The sequence below is a fragment of the Eulemur rufifrons genome, chromosome 23 (genome assembly GCF_041146395.1).
Source record: "Eulemur rufifrons isolate Redbay chromosome 23, OSU_ERuf_1, whole genome shotgun sequence".
In the NCBI taxonomy this organism is placed as follows: Eukaryota; Metazoa; Chordata; class Mammalia; order Primates; family Lemuridae; genus Eulemur; species Eulemur rufifrons.
This window is the reverse complement of record NC_091005.1, coordinates 6763214-6789893: the sequence shown is the minus strand read 5'-3', so window position 1 is coordinate 6789893 and position 26680 is coordinate 6763214.

Below are 26680 nucleotides of genomic sequence, written 5' to 3'. Positions count from 1 at the left end.
CCACAACTCAGCATGTCTTTCTCACTTTGTCTCTAGACATGCTGGCTCTTCATCCTATGATACATTTCCCTGTTTCTCTAACCCAGCTTTCAAACCAGGCTCAAGTATCACTTCTTCCAGGAAGCCTTCCTTCACTTTGGTCTCTTTTCATACCCACTGTGGTGGCTGTCTAATCTATTCTGTAGAAAACATAAATAATATTATATAAACACTTCATCTCTTAAACTGCGCTAATAATTGGTTGAAAGAAGAAAATTTTTCTTCTTAGGATCCCCAACACTTAGCAAAATCTTTTAAAATGTAGATGTTAAATAAATGTATGTGGAATTATTGAATTACTGAATGCATTCGGTTATTAAAAATACACACTATTTGGAGCTGATACTTTATAATCAAAAGGATCATTCTAAAGACAAATAATATATACATGTTGGTGACTTTTGCAAATACATAATATGAAATATGAGTTTTTTAGTGGGTGTATCAAATTGCCTATTTGAGAAAGGTATTTCTAGAAATATATCCCTTTGAGCTTGTCTTTTGAAAATGAATATATAAAATCACTTCCTTTCCGCAGAGCAGCATGTCCAGGATTAAAGGAATCCAGTATTTCTAGAATCCTCTTGTAGGGTTTTCATAATTATCAGTACTTGAAATTTTGTCTCAGCCTTTAAAAAGATTGCATTAGCATAAAATGTTGTGTTCTTTTGATTTAATATATTCTTTGAACAGGAAAATATTCACCAGAACTAAGAGTTTGGATAGAAAATTATTACCTGCCAGGTGACAAACAGTACTTTTCACTGATGAGAAATATATTTTTTATAAAATGCAAATTACCGAATTTGAGTTGACACTCAACCCTTTCAGAAAAAAACTGCAAAATTCAAATTGAATATCCACTATTAAAGTAATAGAGTTATTTAAATTGTAGCAAATCACAAATTCAAATTTAAAGTGTTCTTTTTATTGAATGTTACCTGCATTATTACATTTTGTCAAATCATGTCTGTACATGATTCAGCACAATTAGGGTTCCTTAAACTAGGAAAAGATGATTGTACTTACTACTTGTGATTCCTTTGCAATACCGCGCTGAGGACCTAGGTGATAAAAATGGTTTTCCTGATTATAGGGAGGCACTTTGTATAGGATAACGCAGCCCATCTTTGTCCTAAAGATCCTTCACCTCTTAGACTCGTAACACTCCCTAGAAACAATTCTGGTCTTTATTGCTATGCCTTCATATCACAGCATTCCAAATGCTAACCAAATACAAAGATGCTTAGTTTTGAAGATATTAAATTCTCTAAAAATAGACAATAACAAATTTCTGTACCAGGAATCCCTCCATAAGTATTTGCACAACTTATTCACCACAAGGTTCTCCACTGAACAAATACATTCAAAGTAAGTAGAAATACTGGTTTTTATCAAGAACCTTCACTAAATCATGGACCCTGACTGATCAACAGAAATACTCAACCCTTTCAGATAACTGTCTTTGTTTTGAAGAAGGCATTCTTTTTTTTCCATCCCATTAATTGCATTTGTTTACAATGTTACTTCCTCAGCTCAAAATCCATTGGTGGATGCTTATGAATGGCCAAACTCTTACTGTGGCCTATAAAATACTCTAAAATCTACCCCCTGCCTCCTGTCCTACCTTCTTTGTGCATAATCTTCATCACTCACTCTGCTCCATTGTTCTTTCCTTCCTGAAGACATGCTAAGCTCTTCCTCAGTGCAGGACCTTTGCACACTCATTCTGGTCTATGTTTCCCTCCACACATGAATGAACTAGCTCCTCCTCAGCTTTCTTACCCCAAGGCAAATGTCATCTCCTCCATGCTGGATGGGCATTTTTTTCCCTAAAACCTCTTCTCCCAACGAAAACCCCTCATTTTCTTAATTTCAGCACCATATCATTCCCTTTATGAGAATGTCTTCCTTTATAATTACTAATCTGTGAACATTTAAATGTTTTTTTAAAATAATTGAAAAAAAGATCCACCCTCATTGGAATGTCAGTTCTCTAAGTCAGAACTGTATCCACGTTTTTTGCATTAAAATCTCAAAATTCCTGGCCCTCAGTACATATTTGATGTTTGAATTAAGGAGTATATTTTGTTCCTAAAACAACCTTTTCTACTCTTTTATTTATCTATAGCTGTGTCACAAGCCACCTCAAACTTGATGGCTTAAAACAATAAGGATTAATTATCTATTATGGTTTCCGTAAGTCAGCGATTTGGGAGCTTAGCTACGTGGTTCCTGCTTGGAAACTCATGAGGTTACAGGCAGACGTTGGCTGAGGCTGCAGTCATCTGAAGGCTTCTCTGGGACTGGAGATTCCACTTTTATGACGGCTCACTCATGGGACCAGCAAGTCTGCACTGGCTCGTGGCCAGAGCTGCAGTTTCTCTGCATATGGAGCTGCTTGAGTGTCCTCATGGCAGGGGGGCTGCATTCTTCCAGAAGGAGTAATATTTAAGAGACCAGGGCAGAAGCTGCAATCCTTTCACGACCTAGCCTTGGAAAGCACACATGGTCATTTCTGCCATGTTATTTGTCACCAAGCCAGCCCTGATTCAGTGCATGAAGACACTACCCAAAGCATGTGTACCGGGAAACAGAAATCATTGGGTAATTTGGGGGGGCTGGTTACCATGGCAGCCTCAATTTATTTCTGCTTATCAAAGCTCTGAATATCCTTTAACTTTTCTTCATCTTTTATCTCAATACCCACTGCTTCCCTTCTCTTCCCCACCCCACCCTTAACATCTGTTCTTTACTCTTCATGATGAACAATCCTGATGCATTTTCATACCTTAACATTCTTGATTTTGTCATGTTATCATTAGACCAAAAGTCCATCAGTGACCCCTAATATCAGGCATTACCAAAGAAGCCCTGTGGTCCTATTCTTCCTTCTTCTTTCTGTGTTTGTGTGTGTGTGTGTGTGTGTGTGTGTGAGTGTGTGTGCGCACGCGCACAAGAGACAAAGAGACACACATACACATACAGCCCTAAATAGTACCTGACTTGTTTTAAGTAAGCAGTTTCAGAGGTAGATTTTAAATGTAACTCTAAGTAAGGGAGAAAAATCGTGGGCCAGGATTATAGAATTTCTCAACAACATAAATGAAATTATTCTGGTTTCCATGGTCTAATTCCTAGCATACAAGGATTTATATTATTTAACAAACTGATTCCTTTTCATATACCTTTCGTTGATCTCTAGCTATTATTAAATACTCCATCATGGGCTTCTTAATGGCAAACTTTCTCATTTTCTTTCAGTTTTCTCAAAGGGTGAGGCAGCTTATTTTAGCCAAGTTTAAAATTCATTTAAGATTCATGTATGCTGAGTTCTAGACAAAACACTAACCTTTTGGTGTTTGGCCTTAACTTTGTCAAACATAACTTCCTGCCTTAAAAAAAAAGTTTTAAATGTTAATTAAAAACACTCAAAGAGTTTTAGTCAAAAAATAGTCCTGAACTTAGACCTGTTCTCGCCTACAACATGATGAGTTACAGTAAGAAGCATATGGATTAAATGTCTCTGCAAACTTAATGTGAATTTAAAAATTACTCAGTATTTGGAAAACATATCTGCATTTTGTTGAATTAACTAGTAAAAACATTTGAGTATAATCTAATATAAATTGAAGTTAGTTTTAATTCCTCAGTTAAAAATGAAAAGTACATGCCCATATTATATTCACAAGTTTCCAGATTTTTCACCAGGAGTTTAAAAGTTTAATGGGAACCAAAGGAAACTTATAGTCAGATGAGACAGTTGGTGTCAGGGACAATGACTTTAATGTCATTTTTAATCTTCACCAGCTGAGTAAGTGAACACTGAATACCAACAGAAGTCCCAGATTAGGTCTTCTACAGGAACATGAATCCAGAAATAATTATTATTTTTATTAATTTATCATTTATACTCTGCCTTCTTCCAAGAAGGGTACTGAGTTGGCTCACAATAAAAGATATATTCAATTGGACTCAATGAAGCCAATACGATTATTGCAGGAATGCCTGTTTTCCTGAGATTTGGACAGGAGTTTTTAAGCATTAAGCACACACCGATTATTACCTTGCTATGTGTACAACAACATGTTATGCACTAGGGATCATGAGGGAGTACATATATAACAATGCTTCTACCTTTTAAAAACATATAATTTATTGGAACAAAAAGACAGTTGATATACAGATTATGTTTGTACTGCATATCACCATGTTATATAATAAGATGTCATAAATTTTACCTAAACAGGGAAGGTAATAGAGTTTTAAATAACAATATTCACCCTGGCTGAGAAAGAAGAGAAAATAAAACAAATACATTGCCTCAGAGCTCAGTATAATTTGACTCTACACTCATTTTTCATCTGAAACAAGTCATTAGAGTTCTGCAGTGATTGGTACCTCTTCTGTGAATAAATATCATTTTTCCAAAGGATGCTCAAGAGAAATTAGAGATCAATATGGATTCATTTTTGTCTTACAATGGGAAATACCGGGCCTATGCAGCTATCACATGGCAAGACAGAATCAAGAGATCACAAACCTTGTCTTTCTACCTATCACCCTTGCTCTTTTATGCCCATGTAAATTTCACGTCTTCCTCATTCTTCTGACAGGTGCACTAAAGGCACGTGAATTATTTACACTGTTCCTAAAGTAAAATGGTATGCATTTAGCAACTGAGCCAAAATCTTTTTGCAAAGAAACCTGGCTTTAAAATACCAGAGCAGTACAGGATTAGTGAATCTCAGCAGAGGTTAAGAATTAATCTCACTCAAGGTGGTATTACTTGCATATGTAGAAGAGGGATAAGAAATGAATTCATGATAGTTAATTCTTCCATGACTATCTTTAATTTCTTCTTTGCATAGCTATATCCCATTCTTACTTTCCTTCTTCTTTCCTTGTAACCTCTAGAATTGTTATTTGTTCTATAATGGCCGTAATTAGTGTTGTACAGAGTAACTCCTATTAGTTATTGGTGTGACTCCACAGCATTCACTAAGAACTATGTTAGTGAGTATCCCACGAGACACTTCACTCATAACCACACTCAAATCTCTGTTCTCAACCCACTCCTTCTCTTAATTCTCATCATCTCCATCTTTATTATTTTTCAATTTTGAGCCTTTTTTTTAAATTGATGGAGAGGTATTCATCATGACTTTAAGAACATAAACTTGACTCCTTTAGAAGACAACAAAATGTCACTTCTCCTACCCATGTGTAACTGTCCTCTTTGATCTAATCTAAAGGTTTTCATATTCTAACAGTAACGCCGTATTACAACAGACAAAATCACAGAATATTGGAGGAAAAAGTCACAGTTCACAGATACCTAAGTGGAGGGAAACCGAGGAAAATAACAGCTTATTTTTAATTTTCTTCACGAAAAAAAACTACTTTAAATGGAAATTTGAGTTGTGAATAAGTATTTTAAAAAGTTTTCCATTATGATGTGAACTATAGTTGTGGTTTTCATAAACTACTCTTTACTGAAAAGTTAGTCTGAGTCCATCAGATATAATGTCAGCAAAAGATAATCTTGAGATTTGCTTATCTCTTGTCTACTATTTTAGGTTTGCTCAAGTCATTTTATATTTCTAAACAAGAAAAACATAATTATTAAGAGAAACTATTATGGATTTTTGTTTGTTAAAAAGGGAACAAAGCCTCACACACAGAAATGGCATAGAATCTGCTCTTCAAAGGACCATGTTTATGGAATACTATAGCTGTTTAGGTAAGCCTTTTGGATTTTGTGTTGTTCTTAGTGTTTTAGATTTATTTATTTTCCTACTTGACCAGACATTTCCATGTTATGACAGGTACTTCAAAACTAAGATTGTCATAGAAAATTGTAACTGGCATTTTTTCAACATGGAAATGTTTTATTTACATTTAAATTCCTAACAAGTCCTCTTGAAACCATTCTAAATATGCAATAATGAACAACTGTTTATTAATGGACACCACTACCAGCAATCCCATATGAGAACAATAATTTTTTAAAGAAGATCTTAGTGTTCCGTATGTAATGCAAGTGTTTTTTTCATAGCTCAGAGAAGTTCTCAAATGATATCCACTTACCCTCATGTACTATGCTACCCTCACATAATGAAAGGAAGTTACCATGGAAGTGTAAGTTCTTGGAAGGCAGGCACCAAATCTTCCTTCCCTTGCCCGAGTGTTCTTAATAGAGGCAAAAACCTATCATTGTCCATCCATGTGCCCTCACTGGAGCAGTCTATAAACCATCAAGTCCAACTATAGGTGACATACTTCATTTGCATATCAATTAAAGTTTGTAGAGACAAAGAAGCTGGCTTGATTTCCCTGTGATCACATTCATTCTAATTTTAAGATGCCAGGGCATATCCTCCCATCTCGTTCTTGCCTAAAAATAAGTTATAGAAAACCACAGAACCAAGAGAATTATTAAAGGCCAATCCTAGGATTTTCCTCACTTGATGGCATGTTCTCATTTTATATTCATTTTCACTGAGCATCCGGTAGCTGCCTGCATAACCTACTCACCATCTTCTACCTTGACTTAATATTTTGGCTTGTGCTTTGCCTTTTGAATTCTAACCCCATCTTTTTTAAGGTCTTTGAAATCTAATTCAATCTATGTTATCCCTGTTCCAGACAAACTTGGTAGAATATTCCATTCTATTTTTTCCCCTTTGGCCCCAGGTGTTGTCTCTAGCTTAGAAATGTATTTTAATCACTGGTGAAGGCAGAGATACCTGTAGGTAATCATTTAGTGTGTACCATATATCCATAAGAGCTCACAGAAAGACCACTGGTAGATCCTTCTTTGTTTTTTAAGTAAAACAATGTATATTTTATCCAGACAAAATTTTGCCCTACTCTATTTATACAATCTGGACTTTCCTAATGATATTGTTGAAGGTGAAGCTGTTAACAAACCTTGCCTTCCTAGTCTTAATGATGAATAGAGTGTTATGAGATTCTCTTAGCCTTCTTCCAAAACCATCACTTCTTTGCTGTAGTGAAAATAATACCATGTGTGCACATATCTATACAACTAGTCCAGGAACAAGTGATTATAATAGTAACTTTTTATGATAAAAATCTGACACATAGAGGAAAATTCCAGTAATGAAAAGCAGCACAGCACTATAAAATCAGGTTAGGTTTTTATTTAAATGGGCCATTTCTATCACTGAGTAACATTAGGGACTTTATCAACTGATTTTCTGAGCCTTGGTTCATCAGCAAACCAAGAAAAATAGTCCCTAGCTTACACGGTTTCTGTGAATAATACCTGACATAATGGTATAAACCACAGAGAAAAGAGTCTGTCACATGATTGGTGCTTGGTGTATGTTAGTTTTTATAACCATAAACCACAGTGATAATAGTAGCTAAAACTCAGAAACCTCTATGGGTCACACACTTTTCTAAGTGTTTTAATCCATACGACAATCCTATAAAGTAAACACTATTATTCTTGCAGGAGAAATTTGGGGCATTGACAGGTAAGGCAATTTGCCCAACCAAGGTAACATTGTAAAAAATCGACAGAGGCAGGATGCAGAGCCAGGCAGTCTGGCTCTAGAGCCCTTTTCTCCTTACAATGACTCAGCGCTGCTCCTCATGTTTGGAAAGCTAGCAAATGTGGGCAAGGGATAAGTCCAAAGAAAAGTGTTTGTAACAGGTTCTGAAACTTGGCAGAGTTACCCAGAAACGCCAAGTCTTGCTGAATTACAATTCTTTTTAACAGTTTTTGCAATTGCAAGCCAGCAGTGATGCTTATCACTAAAGTATTGGCTTTTATGGGGACCATGCACTGTGTCACACTGATTTAAATGAGATAGATTAGCTCCTATCTCAGTCCAATTAAATGCAAGGAGCACCCCCCTACACTGGGTATACAATATTGATTTTAGACTTATAGATTGAATAAACTGAAAGCTGATTGAAATTTATGGAAAAGAATTAGTAATAAAGTGATTTAATTGAAAGTTTATTTAAACTAACTAAAATTAATGGAATCTATTGATAGCTATGAGGATTAATAAAATTAATAAATTACATTTAATCAGAATTTAATTGGACACTACTAAACCTGAACAAAATTCAATGGAAACGGATAGAATGGTGTCTGAATATATACTGGTATTAAAAATATTCATTTAAAAAAATAAACCATTATCCCATAGAGATATTCCCCATGTCTTCCTAGATCCTTTAAAACATGTTTCCTGTAAATTTATGTATAAGAGGAAAATGGTGGCTTAAAACTGATAAAAAAAAAAAAAGTTTAAATCAGATTGAATAGATTCAAAGTATTTTAAGAGTCAAATTTTTAGAGGACTTGGAAAAAAATATTTGGAATGATTCATACTTATGAACATTTCTCCTGAAAATATTCCACCCCCTTATAAGACAAAATTCTAACAGTAGGAAATACTTACAATATTTTCACCTACTTCTTATCTTCTTCCTTATTCCATTTTTTTCCTACGAGAGATAAACTTTAACTTCCAGAATTCTAGAATTTTCCTTATCCCATAAAATCTAAATCTCTCCCTACAGGCTTAATTAAATTAACAGATATTTCATCCAAGCAAGGAAGCATAAGATAATAAGTAAATCTCATAGACTCTGTAGCCTTATGGACTTGAACGAGTATAGTCTAAGATATCAGGCAGATCTTGTTTGGTATCTAGGGTCTGTTACAAATCAGTTGTATGGCATTGGACAGTTCACATTTTCTGTGTCCTTGATTATCATCTGAATTAAAGGTATGCATTTTCTCAGGTCAAAGGTGAGGATTCAGAGAAATATTGTATAAAACCTAACCCAATGCCTTGCTACTACTACTTCTCGAATATTATTTTTCCACTTCCTCTTCTGGAGATTTGAAAAGAACCAAATTTGACTATGCATCCTTTTTCCATAGTGCCACTTATATATCTACTCAAGTAACAAGGGCATTAAGAATGCTTTAGAATTATGTAAGCCCTCCTGAAAATAAGTCAGGGTTTTATTCTGGCTCGTGTTGTGGGCAGGACAGTAAGTCAAACAATGTATAGCACCTCTTGGAAGAAACAACGAATGTAATGGCATGAGTATTGGTAGCAACCTGGTCATATGATGTGAGTTTTTTGGCTTTCAGAATATTTTCTTTTTATAGCTATTGTTTGTCTTACTAGGGATTCCATTGAAAGCAAAGCCTAAGATAGGAATTTGAGTTCAGATAGTTTTTTTTTTTTATTATTATTTTATGTTAGAAATGATTGCTGGAACTCATAGTGAGGGAGCCTACAAGGACAGAGTGAAGGCTAATAGAGTGTACGATGCGAAGCTTGTAGCCACTCTGAGCAACTGGATTCATTCTTTCTGAGTATCCTCTGAAGAACCACAGAGGAGCAATCAGAATGTTCCCTTCAAATTTTCCATCAAAGTCTGGTTGCAACAGAAGCCTGGACTCCACTGCTTGAGGGTTGCCCCTGGGGAATTAAATTCCCTGTACCTGCAGGCTTTGTCTACTCAAGAACAGAACAAGCTCTCATGGCTTCAGAGAAAGATCTAAGGCAGCGAAGATGAGACCTGGCAGGTGCTCAGGTGGTATGCCATCAGTGAGTACACAGGACTGTCTATCGCAGCTGCTGATAACAACAGAGGTTTAGGATTTCTGATATTTAAAATTGAGGTATTTTATCAAGTTAAATATATAGCCTTTCTTGAAAAAGCAAAAGATATGACAACATTATGCTTACATTAATATAATAATATAAATGAGGATGGTGGTAATAATTACAGCCATCTTTCATTATTCACCTACTATAGGCCAGGTACTGTTTTAAGCACCTGACCTGCATTTTCCATCTAATCCTCCCTCATACAAATGAATTTCTTATTTCCCACTCTTGAAATCTGAATATTCCCCCATCTTCTCTATCTCAATGAATAATCTATTCCAATCTGCAGATGTGTTGACTGAAAATCTTGGCTTCACCTTCAACTCTTCCTAAACCCCAAGTGGGTTAAATCCTATTGTCTCTAGACTTCAGTTATATTCTGAGACTTACAACGTCTCATCTCTTTTACCATTACCACCTTGGCTCAAGCAACCATTAACTGCAGCCAGGTCTCTGTGCCTTCTCAGCGGCCCCCTCTCAACCTCATTAAAATTTATTCTCCCCAAAACAGACACAGCCACAGTAACTCATCGAAATCTCAATGAGATTGAGTCTTTTTCAGAGTAAAGGATTTTGATCCTTGCTATCACTTAAAAAACACTGCATGATCTTTTAATTTCACCTACAATTCTATCTTTCTCTCTCTGTTCTGGAGGCTGTGAATTCCATGCTGTTTTCAAACACACTAATTGCAATCCAGTTTCAGAGGCTTAGCTGTGAATGCTGTTACCTAGGATGCTCTTCCAGCCTGAGCTGCTCTCAAACTAGCTTTATTCACTTATCTTTTCAAATGCTTCCTTCACAGAGAGAACAGCCTATATAAAAATGCAAACACTCATCCATTTCTACAATAACCATCTATTAATGTAGTGAATCTCTACACATTTCTTTGTCCTTATAGCCTTTTTAATAACTCATATTAGCACCTGAAAAATTATATATTACATCTTTTTAGTGTATTGATTATTTAACTCTCACTTGAATCTAAGTTGCAGAGAACTGTCCCAGTTCTGCCTCTTTGATCACTGCTGTATCTGCAGACCTTAAAACCAAGTTCTTCACAGAGTAGGCATTTTATACATACATTTTGAATGAATAAATCATAGTCATATGAAGTGGGTACTACTATTCTCACAATTTACAAATGTGGATAATGAGACACAAAACAGATAAATATCTTACTGCTTAACCAAGGCCAAATACCTAGTAAGTGGAGAGATGGGTTGGCACATAACTAGAGGTCAAATTCTTAAATCATATCCTAATTGCTGGCCCCTTCAGATGGAACATGCACTTTCCAATTTGGCATAATCCCAACCTGCACACTGTACTCTTTTATGTTACCTGCTTGACCCTTGCTGCATTTGAGTTTGTAATTCCAAGCTGAAATTCTGGAGAACACAAGGAAACTAAGACCAATGGAATATAAACTAGACTGGGATAGACAGAGGCATGGGTTAGGAGGAGGTCAACCAGATGTTTTAGAGGAAATGTAGCCCAAAGCTATAAAATAATCTCTGTGTGTATGTGTTGATATGATTAATAGTATTCTCAGAGTTTGGCAAAGAATCCATATGCCCACAGACTTTCGAATCCATATGCCCACAGACTTATACATGGAACTATTTCTTTCTCAGAGAAGGGTAATTCATTACAAAAGACATTCACTGGATTCTTACTGGACAGGGAGTTTTGCATTTCTTAACTAGATCATAAATCCTTTGCAAACTGATGTATGACATCCTAAAGACTTCCGAAATTCCTTTAAATTTTATTACTCAGTTGAAACCTTCTTATGAGAATTTTAGCTTCCATTGCCTCCTGGATAAGAGATTACTGTTGTCTGACTTCTGATAGCTCACAAAAGGGTCTGAAACTTTAGTGGGTTTTATAACTGAAATGTCTTACTTGACACTCATTACATTATAAAACTATTTTTAAATATCACCATTAAAACCAAACCCCAAATAGGTCACTTTTTAATCAATATATAGCCTCTAGGAAAAAGTTCTATAATATTTTGTGCTGCTACTATAAAGTTTATATATATAATTTAGTTCTGATTCTAAAAAGTTTAAGTGGTATTGGTTTATTATAAACAAATGCAGAGTAGTTTTTTTTTTATTTCTCCAATCTACCTGAGTATGATAGATTCTATTACAGCCTGTGCTATAATGTGTGGTAACCCAGAGCCTTATATATGCCATCATCACATTTTTTTTCTCTCCCTCTCTCAAGAGTTAAAATAACTTTAGAGTATCTTTGAGGACAAATACTTAAGATAACTTTATTGTTCAAGTGTTCTATGGTCTCTGCTACCTGCTACAAGAGTAGAAGAGAAAACTAATGGATGTATCTGGGTCCGTGCCTTATAATCATATATATTTAAAAATGAAAAATATATCCCTAATTCACCTATGCTGGAATCTATTGTGCAACATACGGTGCCTCGTTTTTTCCTTTATATTTGTCTTTCACACTGTTCAGCATTAGATGTTTACTTTTGAATCATAATTTCAGTTCTGTTTTTATGTTCTCTTTATAAAATGCTTAGGTTGGTGCTGCATAGAAACCATGCATGTGTTTCAAACTTGGGTATCTCCTATAATTTACTGCCATTGGAACCAACTTCATGAATTGATAAATTGAAGTTATATGAAGGGAGAAAATTGTTTGCTTGATTTGCATTTGTCTTGTTCATTAGTGTGCTCCAATGCTCACCATAGTATTTTGAATATAACTGGAGCTCAATAAATTTGTATAAAATAAATTACCCAGTAGAACTGTGAATGTTGCCAGTGAGTAGCTTGGCAGATCCCTGTTCTTCATGGCAGTAGGACCCTACCCAGGGCCATAAGTACTTAAGAAGAACCAGAATTGTAAGACTGGTTGTAGTTAGTACATGGAATAAATTTGGGGGTGAATTCTTAAAGAAACAAGGTCTACTAAGTTTACTATTAATACAAATATAGAATTCTTCACGATATTAAATTAAGTTCAGCTCATAAAATTCTGTTTATATGTTAAAACTGTTGGCATTCTATCCAAATCTTCCATAATATACTTTCAGTACTCCTTTCCCCATAAAATCATTATGAATTCCCTATAATAAATGCTATCACTCTTCTCTACATTTTCACAGCTTGAAGAAACAGTGTAACTCAACTACTAGTCCAGAAGAAGGTCACCAGGATGGTGGATTTTTATTATAATCTGTGCTAGGTACTAAGTGCATTCCCTATGCTACTTTATTAAATTTTAGTTATTAAAAGGAACCAAAAATCTACAATTGTAACATAACTTTTATCATTCAACTAAAAATTTAATGTAACATAGCAAAGCAACAGATACTCTTTGGAGGAAATTCTGATAACATGAAAAAAGACCAATCTCCTAATATGTCAGATATAAACTCATCTCTCTCTCTCTCTCTAACTCTCTCTGTCACCCTCACACACACCATCACCACCACCGCCACTACCACCACTTTGGATAATCATTGTGAACACCAATTTTCCCTCTTCAGTTTTTTATATGTAACTTACTGACAAACTGTGTAACCTTTGTTCTTTCAGCTATAGTAAGTAGTCAGGGCTGTATAAATCAGAGGCTTTTATGAGAATTAAATAAGCTAACCCACATAATATGCTTAGCAGAGGCCCTGACAAATAGTGTTTAAGACATTTTAAATATTATTAACATCATTGTTAATTTTTATATAGACTTTTTAGTACAGAGACTGGATATCTTGTACCTAAAATACACTGCAAATATTTTTCTCTTTAAATGCCTTTCCAAAATATAATTTTAATCATTGCTTAGTATTACATCATATGGGCATATAATTTTAACCAAATCTTTTTTGATGGGTTTGTTACTAAATTTTAGCTGTCATAATTATTGGTGTAATGAATAATCTTACAAATAAATGTTCATGATTTTTTTTGGTTGTCATTGTTTCTTTTAGGACATTTTTTGGTACTGGTATGTAGACCTAGTTATTAAGGAAAATTGTGCTATACATGTCGGGGGCAGGGGGGGAGTCTGCTTGGTGTGTTGCTGGCTCAAGGATGACCAGACACACAAAAATGTCAAGTCCAGACAATTATCCTGACCCTCTGGCTCCTTTCTTGGAAAAAATCACCAGCAGGACCAATGTGATGGAGTAACCTCAGGCATGAAGCAGTTTCACACGAGCAGCTCTTATTGTAGAATAAAATGGGTCTGTCTCCCCGGGTGGAGAGAAACTGACCGAGTCACTCTCTGACCGACCCACTCTCTCTGACATCCCCGATTGTTTCCTTTTATTAGCCCAGTCTGGAGGAGGGCTCTTGGGAGATGTGGGATGTTACCAGGTGATCAACAGGTATCCTCAGGTGTCCTCCCTTACAGATGTAAAGGAGAGCTCCCTCTAAGAAAGCCCACTGGTTGGGGGGAGGAGGGGTGAACCACAATGCAGATTCAAACTAATGGCATAGTGATTACCCTTAGGTTACTCTAGGTCACTTTCTAAATCATAATATGCCTGGACTGGGGAATTTCCTGATTGATGAAACATGCCCTCCTTCCCCAGGTGTAGCAGTTGTTGTCCATAGGATTAACGGTGGGGCAGCACGAAAATGGAGTGCCTGCCATTATCCTTCTTCCCAAGTGGAGCAATTACTCAACACAGCACCAAAACAGGGAACCCTTGTCGCAAAAAGAGCCGGAGATCCCATCTACCTAACATAGCCACCAAAAGCATAGAAGTATACTCCTCCCACCAGGTATTATAACATGCTATTAGTTTGTTTTAAGATTTTTAATTTTTGAGCATTAGTATCTTGTGTACATAATTCATCTTTACGAACTATAATACGTTTTTAAACATATTCTAGGGATATTTGTGCCTGGCTGTGTGTGTGTGTGTGTGTGAGAGAGAGAGAAGAGATAATGAGACAGAGGAACTAAGATAATGAGATTTTATTGAGCATTCCCCCTTTTGTATGATTATGGTCCTTGTAGTAATTATGACAATAATGATGGTGGTAGAGATAGCAGTGATGTCCTGTGCTGAGGGTACAAGTAATAGCAGTAGACAATATGAGGTAACACTAACTCAGAGCTCACCACGTATTAAGATCTTCACATACATGATTGCATTTAATGCCCACACAATCCTGTGTGCTAGGCACTACTTTAATGCCGATTAAAAAAAATACCTAAAATTATTCCAAAAGAAGCTTATTTAAGTCACTTCCTTAAGGTCATATGCCAATTAAGTAATAAAGGCAGGATTCTAACTTAGGTAATTTGCCTAAACTTTTCACTCTAATAAAGGAGTTCAATAGGTTGTAGAGTTACCAATCTTGCCATTTACTTGTAAATCACATTTCCTAATTGTTTTTGAAAATATTTTGGTGATTTCAGTGTACAGAAATATTTTTAATACCAAGTTTCAGTGTCATTTTGCATTAAACAGAATTTCTCCCCTAGATCAATCTTCTCAGGATTTTTTTTGTTCATTTGCTTGCCTTTAGATTTTTTAACACTTCTGATTTTTTTTCAGGGTGGGGCAGAGAGTGGTTATTTTCTGTGGGCAAGAGGAGCCTTTATATTTTTGACTGTATTTCTAGATGGTCTACCTCATTTAATGTTCTCCCCTACAATCCATTCTGGAAACTGTCTTTGTATATCTTTATGAGCTATTACTCAAGAACTTATAATGTTCCCTTTTTACTTCCACTTGATTTGGGGGATTGATCACAATGGAATTTGTATCTTTGGACCTTTGCTTGTATTTTTCCTTGGAGCATATGCTTGTGTTGTGTACCACAATCTCTCAGTGTTCACCGATTCTATATGTGGTCACTCAATGACTGCGTTTTGCAAGTATCAGTGGCTTATTTTAAAGGGACCTCCTGTGACTGTCAATAATTGCTTAGTGCATGTGCTTGGCAGGTGGGAAGTGTAAGTGAGCAACCCTCAACTGATGACAGAGAGGAGTTTCTGCATAAATAACCCAGTTCCCCATCTCCTGGATGAGATAGTTTATCTAGAGAGCTCTGCTTGCCAACATCAACAACCTGTAAATGAATGCACCTTCTATGGATTTTCTCTTCCTGTCTCATTCCTCCTTTCTCCCATAGGTGCTTCTAAAGATACTCTCCTAACAAATTCTGTGCGCTCAACTCCTTGTTTCACAGCCTGCTTCTAGGATAACCTAACCCCAGACAATCCTTCTTCTAGGGTTGAACCAACCAAGAGAAAATGATTCTTGTCACCTATTATATGCCTACCACAATATGAGGCATTGAAAGGATTATAAATGTACCATGAGTAAGGAGTTTAAATATTTATTGTAGTTGGCATTGGCCAAAAAAACACATTACTAAAGTGTATAAGCTCTTCAGGGAGTTCTTATTGTTATTATTTTAAAAGAGATTAAAATTCTTAAAGAAAACTAAGTAAATGAATAAAGAACAATATAAAATACCCAGAGATAAATTCTGCTAATGCTTGTATATGTTATATCCTTCCAGTAATTTTTCACTGTATGTGCATATAATGATGTATTCTCTAATTTCACATCTACTCTTTTCTTCTACATAACATTCTTCCTAAGATCATTAAATAATCTTGAAAACATGCTACTTAATGTGTACATAGCATTCTTTCTATTGAAAATGTATTCATTTGTTAAACTAATCATGTATTGTTGGTCTCTAAGATGTTCTCAATTTTTCATTACTGGAAAATAAAAAAAAAACTGATAAATATCCTTGTAAAATACATAGATTTACACACAGCTGTGATTAGTTTTTCAGAAGAGTTGTTCTTTTCTGTGAAGGTTGACTGTAACAGTAATTTTTAATCTTGAATTATAAAAGCAATATACCACGATAATGATGTTAAGAAAACACCAATCATTACAACAGAGATATTGTTAATTTTGCATATTATCTTCTAGACTTTATAAAGGCTTTTGCACATGGCTATGCCTATAAGGTAAACTATTTCTAACTTTATTTTTTCATTTAATATTTTTTACATCTATTTCTGGTGTTGCTAGAAGTTCTTAATTATCACTATTCTTAATGTATACATTATAGCCAATCAAGTGTGTGGGCCATGACTGACAACCATTCCTCTATTGTAAGATATTTAGATCTCTTCTAACATTTCATTATTGCAAATAACCACAAAATTTATACAAAACTTTCTTGAATGCTTATTTTCCAGTGTTAGTCATTGTTTTTGTTGTGGTTGTTAAAAGATAATGAAACATCCAATTTGTTCAAGGAGTAAAAAAAAAAAAAATAATAGTTTTATAATTTCTCATCCTTTAGCTGTTAGATCCAGTTTTTGTTTGCATCCTACTCAAATGCTTCCTACAGACAGGTCACAGTGGCACCGTATTCCATCAATATGACCTGAGCAAGTTGATTTCACTTTATATTGGATATTGGACTAACATTGTCCAGGAAAATCATTTGTCCTTCTCAGTAGGGAGGGACATAGACTAGTGAGTGCATTTATTTTTTATCCTTTACCATACAATGGTGTATCTTGCTCAGTTGTGGATTCTGAACTATTTGCTGTGTGCACAGGAATAGCCAATAAAACCACCAAAGTCTGCTATCATTTATCTTGATTTAAAAGGGAGATGATATTTCTAGGATAGACTTGAAATGTCACTCTTGCTATATTCTTTGTACCATAAAGTCACACCTTTTCCAAACTGTTTGTTATGTAAAAGGAAAAGTAAGTAAAGGTAATTGATTACTTGAATTCTTTCATATTGTTATGCAATTTATATAAAATAATCATAACACCAACCCCATGAGATATATGTTTTAAATCCCTTTTTCTAGGACAAAAATACTGTCTCTGAGAATTAAACTTCCAGCCACAGAGCCAGTAAGTGCAGAATTAGAATTCAAATCCATTTTCATTCATTCAATAAATATTTAGTTCCAAATGTTCTGGGAAAAATGCTCAGAACACTATAAACTATAAATCTATAATGCTCTGAACATGATAAACATCACTGGGGGAGATACAATAAACAGCTTTTTGTCCTTCTTAATGATTTTGTAAGTATAGGTATCTCTACCTCATTGTTGCTTACTTCAAAAGGCATGATAGAAATGCTTCTGCAAGTTTTGATCCAAATTGAATCCAGTATAATCCCTGGGGGAGAATTGAAACTGCCTGAAATGACAACACGTAGTATTTACTGATTGTGAATATGTAACAGGCACTGTGTATCTGCTGTACAAAGACCGTCACATGATTGATTGATTACTTAATCGACAAAGGCAATTTAGGCCCTTTATGCCTTCATAAATTCAGCCTAAATATATGGGAGTGGATATTCATAGAGAGAAATGCAAATGAAATGTGAGGCTTCTTGGACAAATAGCTTAGGTAAGATCCCATTTTTATTCCATCCTCCTTACAATAGCTGCCACACAGAGTTGTTCTATTCTTTAACCAAAGTCTTCATTCCACTTTAGGATAGGTGTCTTTGCGATTTGAGAATATATCCTTAGACTGAGCTTTTTTTTTTTTTTTTTTTATAACTTCTATTTACTTTGTATTTGTCCTTATTTACTGATGATGGCAGAACAGGTATCTATCTGAGTCCAACTTTTGTGTCTTGATTCAGATTACAGAGAGTTGAGGGATGGTCATCAAATGCAAATTCGATGGCAGAGAAATTACTCCATGATTACAAGATACAAACTTCAAGACAAAAATCTCTTCACAAATGCATGTACATTTGGCTTATTCATTTACGTTAGATCAGAGAGTGAAACCCACTAAACACTGCTTTTGAGTGTGTTTGCTTAAATGAATTTTAAAAAGGAAACAAAAAATACAATGTAAAAAACCTGATTCAAAAATCAGCAAAGAACTTGAATGGACAGTCCCCAAAGAAGAGATACAAGTAGCCAACAAGCATATGAAAAGATGCTCAACATCACTAATCATTAGGAAAATACAAATCAAATCTACAATGAGGTACCACTCAAGAAAGAGGAAATAAGTGTTCGTGAGAATGAAGAAATTGGAACCCTTGTGCATTGCTGGTGGAAATGTAAAATTGCAGAGTCATTGTAGAAAATAGTATGTCAGTTTCTCAAAAAAAAATTAAAAATAGAATTACCATATGATCCAGCAATTCCACTTCTAAGGATATAGCCCAAAGAATTCAAAGCTAGGTCTCAGAGAGATGCAGTTATGCACCATAAGGGACATTTTGGTCAATGATGGACTGCATATATGACTTATAACGTCTATAGTAATGCACAGTAATGTCCTACACTTTCACATTCAATCACCTCTCACTCAGGGACTCACCTAAAGCAATTTCCCATCCATCAATCTCCATTCACAGTACATGCCCTATGTAAGTGTACCATTTTTTATCTTTTAAACTGTATTTTTACCACACCTTTTCTATGTTTATATTAGATACACAAATACTTAACCATTGATTATGATTGCTTACAAGTATTCGGTAACATGTTGTACAGATTTATAGCCTAGGAGCAATAGGCAATACAATATGTAGTAGGCTATACCATGTGGGTTTGTGAAGGCATAATCTATGATATTCACACAACAACAAAATCACCTAATGATGCAGTTCTCAGAATGTATCCCTGTCATTAGTCATGCATAATTATATTTGTACATTCATATTCCTGGCATCATTATTCACTACAGCTAAAATGTGGAAGCACCCCCAGTGTCCGTGGATGATGAATGAATGAATTAAATGTGGCATATTTTGCTACGTACATGGAGTATCATATCATTCAGCCTTAAAAAGAAGGAATTCTAACATATTCTACAACATGGATGAGCCTTGAGGACATTATGCTAAATAATATAAGACATTCACAAAAAGACTATATAATTCCATTTATATGAGGTCATTAGAGTAGCCAAAATCATAAAGAAAGAAAATAAAATGGTGGCTGCCGGGAGCTGGGGGAAAAGCGAATGGGAAGTTATTGTTTAATGAGTTTCAGTTTTACAAGAAGAAAAGACTTGTGCAGACAGATGGTGGTGATGGTTGCCTGACGCTATGAAAGTATTAACATCACTAAAGGTACACTTCAAAATGGGTAAGGAGGTAAATTTTATGTTATGTGTAATTAGCTACAATAAAAAAAATTGCAAAAAAAAATGTAAGAAGTAATCACAGTGTAAGAAGGAGCACAAATCACATTGAAATAAGTGGGGGTGACTTCTTTACAGGGAACATAAAGGCCCTTAAAACTCTAGAAGTATACTTTTTCAGAAGGTAGACCAATTGTTACACTAAGTAAGGGAGTATGATCAGACCTTTTATATTCTGAGTTAATAAAAAAATGATTTGTACAACCAATTGGGAGAGAAAGCGGATCATGGTTCTGGATGGATGCAAAAGATGAAAAGGCTTGAACCAGTCCTAGACCAAACCTCTTAGTGTCACTGGACCCTAGTGAGGAAATTCTGCCTGCTCACTGACATAACTGAAGTCAGGTATTTGTTGAAAGCCAAAAATATGAGATATGAGCTTGAAAATGAGAGTAAGTGATTCCTCTCACAGAAAGCCAGAGCAGATTGGTCAAAGCTGTGGACCAGCAAAGAAATATGACCACAATGAATTGGATTCTTGTCAAATCATAGAGTCCAGGAAAAGAATAAGTACTGAGAAAAGGACAGTCTTCCTGGAATTGATAACACACACCTGAGGTGAAGCACCACGTACTGTGTCAATTATTTTTAAATTAGGCAATTTGAAGAGGGAGAATGTGAGGATAGTTGCTATTATGAGCTTGAGAGGCTACACTTGCTTTCAAATGACTCTGACTTTGTTCCAAGTATTTCTGGAACTTCCCTCTAAGATGATTTTCATTACTCTTTACTTCAAATTTGTAGGACCCAGCTTGATCATTTGTCAGTTCTACAGGCATGGCACCCCATGGCGATTCTTTATTTCCAAAAGTCACGTCTTCCTCAGGGAACCAAAACTATTTCTTCCAAAACACTCAAAATAATATACTGCAGTCTCCGAAGTGAATTGCCCTTCATTTTATTCCTCACACATAAAGCAATAGGTGTTGAAATACAATCTACAGTAGACAAATGTTAACTTTTACTAATTAGAGTAAGTTTTTTAAATCTTTGATTTTTGAAAACAAACCTTTTGAAAATAGGGGGGAATAACACATTTTGATTGCCTATTATGTGTCACTAACTCCACTACAGCATTCACCTAGATCATCTTTTTATTTTTCTAAATTCTCCTATTCCTACTGAGCACGATTGTATGAAATAAGTATTATCTCAGGGTCAAATAATTTAAACAAGATCACACAGGACTGAGGGTAATGCAGGATTAAGTCCTTCTTCTGTTTTACCTTAAATCTCATTTTCTCTTCACCACATTGCATTGTGCTAATGATCATTATCATTTACATCTTGCAGGTATTTTTACTTGTTTCATACATACTTTTTCCTTAGCACAATGCTAATAGTATGGGACAGAGATATGTGTGAAATATCCAGATTTAATCTTAGCTATACTGAGACAGCTTTTTACACTACAGTTGTGTTAAATTTATGTCAAAAACTACCAAAAAAAAAAAAAAAGATTTATAAGTTCTCAAAATGAACAACTTGCTTATTAGGTTCCTATGATATTTAAAAATATGAAAAATCTAGTTTAGAAGATAAATGGCAACCTGAAAAATTTCTTGTAATTCCAAGATAGAGTATTAAAAATGTTTCAATTAGGATTCATCTAGTACAAGCTATTTTGCGTGAATGGCTTCATGGTTTATCAGTAGGCAGGCAAATCATGTGTCAATTTCAGAGTCTGTGAATCCCTTGACGTAGATCACCATGCTTTGTACATGCGTGTGCACACATGCACTCATGCACACAAGCACGCGCACACATGCTCCTAAAATGAAATAAAACAAATGCTAAGGAAAGCTATTTTCCCTCTTCACAAAATTCCCAGGGGATAGAATTTTTAACTTTCTCTCCTTGTTTTCAGATCTTACTTGAGCAGTCTGGGACATAGGGTGAAAAAGAAGATTGGCAGAATTTGGGAACCGAATTTCTCTTCCCGAGTATGAAATAGAAAAAGAATGAAGAGAGCACTAAGAAAATAAATGAAGGGAGGCAAGAAGGGGAGGGATATTAGAACCTGGAGGATTCTGAGAGTCTGTCTGTGTTCAGCACATCCCCATATCCTGTCATTTAAGGGGATTTACCATAAAAATCTACATTGATCTCCAAATGTGGTCAAATTCATATTTCATTTTTTGGTTATCCTGAGCTGCTAGAAGATTTCAGGAAAGGGTAAAAGATGCATTTTAATTCAGGGTACAGGTTACCCCTGGGGAAATTCTCATAAGGGCCTGTGGACCACCTCATCAAATACACAATTAACTTAGCCCATCCTTCATGTTTATCATACAAGGATGCTGAAAGCCAGTGATTTGTCTATGGGCGCTTAACATTTTTATGTTCTGTAACCCAGATCCATGTTTGGCACTAACTCCTGGTTCAATTCCACTAATAACACAGTTTCTTTTTGATGCTCTATTGCAGATAATCAATATTATAGTCTTGATTTGCCAATGGCACAGATTAAATTCAGTAGAGTCACAAAAGAATAACAGAGTGTTTTAGTCAGATTGGTGATAGGGCCTTTTTTTTTTTTTTTTTCCCCTAACTGGAGCTAGTCAATTGTCACTCTTTCACTGATTAAACTAGCCCTTTATTCTAATAGTGTCCTAGATGAAACAAACCAGACTGCCCTCTGTATAACTATATCAATGTTCTGTATTAATGTATCCTTGAGATGTCAAAAAGTAAACAGGTGGATACATAAAAAGAGTACTCAAATCTGAACATCAGATTCATGAATTATAATTCAGTCTCTGTTTCTATGTTTGTTCTTACCCTTGTTCATATTCAGAGAAGGACTTCCAGAGACCAGAAAATTTCAAAGATGTGGAACAATGCTTACAGAGCATTCCATGAAACTCAGCATAACTCTCTGAAGAAAAATCTCCTAGAAAAATAGTTTTCAAAAGTGCATATTAACGAAAGTTCAAATTTATAGGAGTTACTCTCCATTCTTATTGATACTTTTAAGTTTCATTTAAAATATGTTAAATAAATTCTGGAAAATTCAAATTGGGGTAAAAAACACATCTCTCCCATGTATTTTGGAATGGAAAGAGAAATTAGAGCCTGACCTATTATATAAAAAAGTTATATCATCTTAAATGATTGCATTTGTTAACTATGCACTTTGTTTACTATTTGCAAGGTATTGTAAATACAAGGCATTAGCTTTAGTTCTTAAGATCTCAGAAAGGATAAACAAATTAATAAGCATTACAATGAGTTGCAAAAGCTGCAAACTGCATGTATTTGTTACCGTAATGTCAATAAGTGTGGGGCATGCAGAGGAGATTCATTGACTTTGGGTGGTCACTGGTGGCTTCATGAATAGACATGACACTTGAGTTGAGTCTTGAAGTTTTCCTGTTAGATCCTTCAGGAAAGGTCTTTCCGGGAAAAGGGAACAACAGTTGCAAAGAGTATGATATGTTCAGGGTTTTTGTGTTCAGGGAAATATAGTTTAATATTCCTAGAGTAGGACATATGTCTAGGAGAAGGCAGCAGAGATTGAATGTTTAGAAAAGATATGTAGGATGTAGTTGAAAACTTACTGCTATTTTGGGAGATTGGTTTTGGTTATTTTGGTTATTATGTGGTTATCATTCTGCTGAACAGTTTTAAGTAGGGGAGTTCAGACTGAGATTTGTCTTGTATACATTCCTGGGAACTTCCACCATACCCCAGCTACATCTGATCTCTTCATCATAAATAAAAACGTCACTCTATTAACAAATTAGTTGGATACAAATTGTGCTACAAACTATGTAGCATCTTCTCACTGTGCCAACTTCAGGTCATTTGCTGTGGACAGCTCCATTCCTTCAATCTACCCTCCCCCAAGAAGGGGTCTCTGCTTCTACAAGGTGTTTCTCCTTCATTTTCCTTGAAGCCATGGAAGCCTGCTGCTAAAGGTTGTGCTCATCTAACGGAGAGAGGAGTCCAGTGATATGGACTGAATCATCCTATCCTTGGGAAGGACAATTTCAACGTGCATTCTAAACATCTACTTTAGAGAGGCCATGGTGGGATTGATTGGGTTCCAAATTCTACTTCAGTAGCCAGTCAAATAACTCATCCTTTGTTAACTTTTCTTCAGTCCCTGTATCACTATCCCATCTCTCTTACTTGGCATTATAAGATTATTTCTAAATAAGCTGTCTGCATTCCAAGTCTGTGTCTCAGGCTCTGCTATCAGGGAAAGCCAAACTAAAAAATGAAAAAATATACACCAGCCCTTTGAGGACAGGGATCATATTACGCTGCCAAGTATGCTGAGTAATAGCTTTGTAATGTAAAATAGTAGGGATTACATGTATGTTTGCTTATTAAGTAGACACTGATGATAGGCTACAGGGTTAGAATCAGGGATAAGTCATATTTATTTTCAAATCAAAAAGAAAATATTTTTACATCCCAAAAGGAATTTGTGCATATATGTACATAAGGTTGCTATGAGAATACAGTTTGTATTCCTACTCTTAATTTAGCATCCTGGCCAAGAGTAATTATTGGATATCTATGGAATGTTCAAATCCAACTAGTTCTGTGGGTAAAATGTTTTAAAGTGTTCTTTGAAGGTACTAATGATGAGGCTTCTATTATTTATGAAATTGCCCTATTTTAGTTGGCTACATGAGTAGGTACTCCCCACACTTGATTGGTATGATGATTTTTTTCAATAATTTTTAGCATATAATTAAGTGGCCAGGACCATGGTAGCCTGGTAGACATTGTGAATGATGCATTAGAGGAAAAGATATGTTATAATAGTATCAAAATCTAATGTAATGTTTACATAGATTTAAAATTGATTTGAAAAATATGATGGCAGTATTAATATTGGAAATACTGTTTCCCTGACTAGAGATCTTTCAACTCTGTCATCTTTAATTAAAACCAATATAATCATAGCTATAAAGAAGAAAAAATAAATTTTTCTATTTCCGTTTAATGATGCAGTAATATCCATGGGATTTGCATTAACAAATAAAAAGTAAAGCACCATGATTTCCTTCCATCTAATTACAAGAATATAGCATTTTCCTTACTTTATTCTGTCATCTCCAAATGGGTTATTCCCTTTTACCTAATGAGAAAGAAGATGATACTAAGAAAAGAAGGGCTTCTTAAAATCAAAGTATGTATTAGTTGGATATGTGGATAAAGAGAGCTATACAAATATTTCAGCACATGATAGGAATTATTTTCTCAAAGTAAAATGTACAGGTAGAGGATGGCTGAAACCTCTAAGTTCTGAGAAGAAAGGTTTCTAATAGAAAGGCCTATAATTAATCTATGTTGTCATAGCAACCAAGTGGGTAGCTATAGGTAGTGAAAATAAATGTAGCATCTGCATGTGTTCCCAACGGCACGTGATAATTCTAAACATCCATATTCATCTATCTATCTATTTAACTACGTATGTATTTGTATACATCCATACACATGGATTTATTTGAATACTAAATACATCTCTGTGTGTATAATTGTAATGTTTATTTTTTCTGAAACTTTTCATAACCTCAAGGTAGAACTAATCAGGATTGCTTGGGTACTCCCAGTAATCCTTTGTTTTATTTCTTTTTAAATTTAATTAAATTTAATTTTTTTAGCAATTGAACACCATGTATCATGCTGTGTTGAGGTAGGTTGTTTATATATTTATCTTTCATCTCAATATTGTGAGCTCCTTAAGAACAGATACCGTGCCCTCATATTTTGGTGGAGTGGCAACAGACCTCTAGAACTTAATCATCCTGAGTAAGTGAAACTTTATACACATTAAACAGCAACTTTCCATTAAATTCTCATAAGCAAAGTGAGGTGCTCATACTATGAGAAGAACATGGAATTAGATCTGACTGTGGGAACTGTGATTGAAACATCCTGTCTCTTCTTTATTCTAGGGCCCAAGTGATCTGAGAACAAACAATAAGCTATATTACTTTATTACCATTATTTCTTTTGTCTTTATTTTTGGGAGAATTTAATGGCCTTTAAACACATATACTTGATTTATGTTCAGTAACTGTATAAATAGGAAACTATCATATTACTAATAACACAAATAATAAGTGCCATCAATGTAACATGTGAAGCATGGTTACTTACTGATTTTTTTTCTGATGTAGGATACCTGATTTTAAGTTTTATGATAACTGCTCCATCGCTAAAGAGCCAGAATGATGTCAACAGTTTGTGTTCTTAATTCCAAGGAAGGGTTATAGGATTTTATTTCATTCATTCATTTAAATAGTTACTGAGGACCTTCTAAGTCCCAGTCACCATTCTGGGAGCACAGCAATGAATAAGATAGGGCATATTCCCAAATTTTGGAAACCATGATCTGGTGGGAGAGAATGACAATCAAAAACGTATGATTATATACTGAGAAAAATGTTATCAAGCAAAAAGAAACTGTGCTATATTATTTTATTTTTATAAATTTCAGCAGTCACAAACAGATCCCAGTGGGTGGACAGGTAATTTCAAAGAGTAAAAAGAGGCAGAAAGAATGCTCAGAAAGGCAACGGGGAAAGCAGGATGATAAACAGTCATTGAACTATAGCCTCAGCGTCAAGAAAACAATGCTGCGGCTTTGGCAAACGGAACGTGGAAGCTGTTACTCAGCTTCAGTTAATTTTTGCTTTGCCAGAACACCAGCCATGTGCTACTCGATCTCATAGTTTTTCAAAAAGAAATGTGAAACGGTGCGATTTTTTCTGCCCTTTAATGATTAGAAGCCAATCGTTATTTTACATCACAGTATGAGGCAACATTTTGTA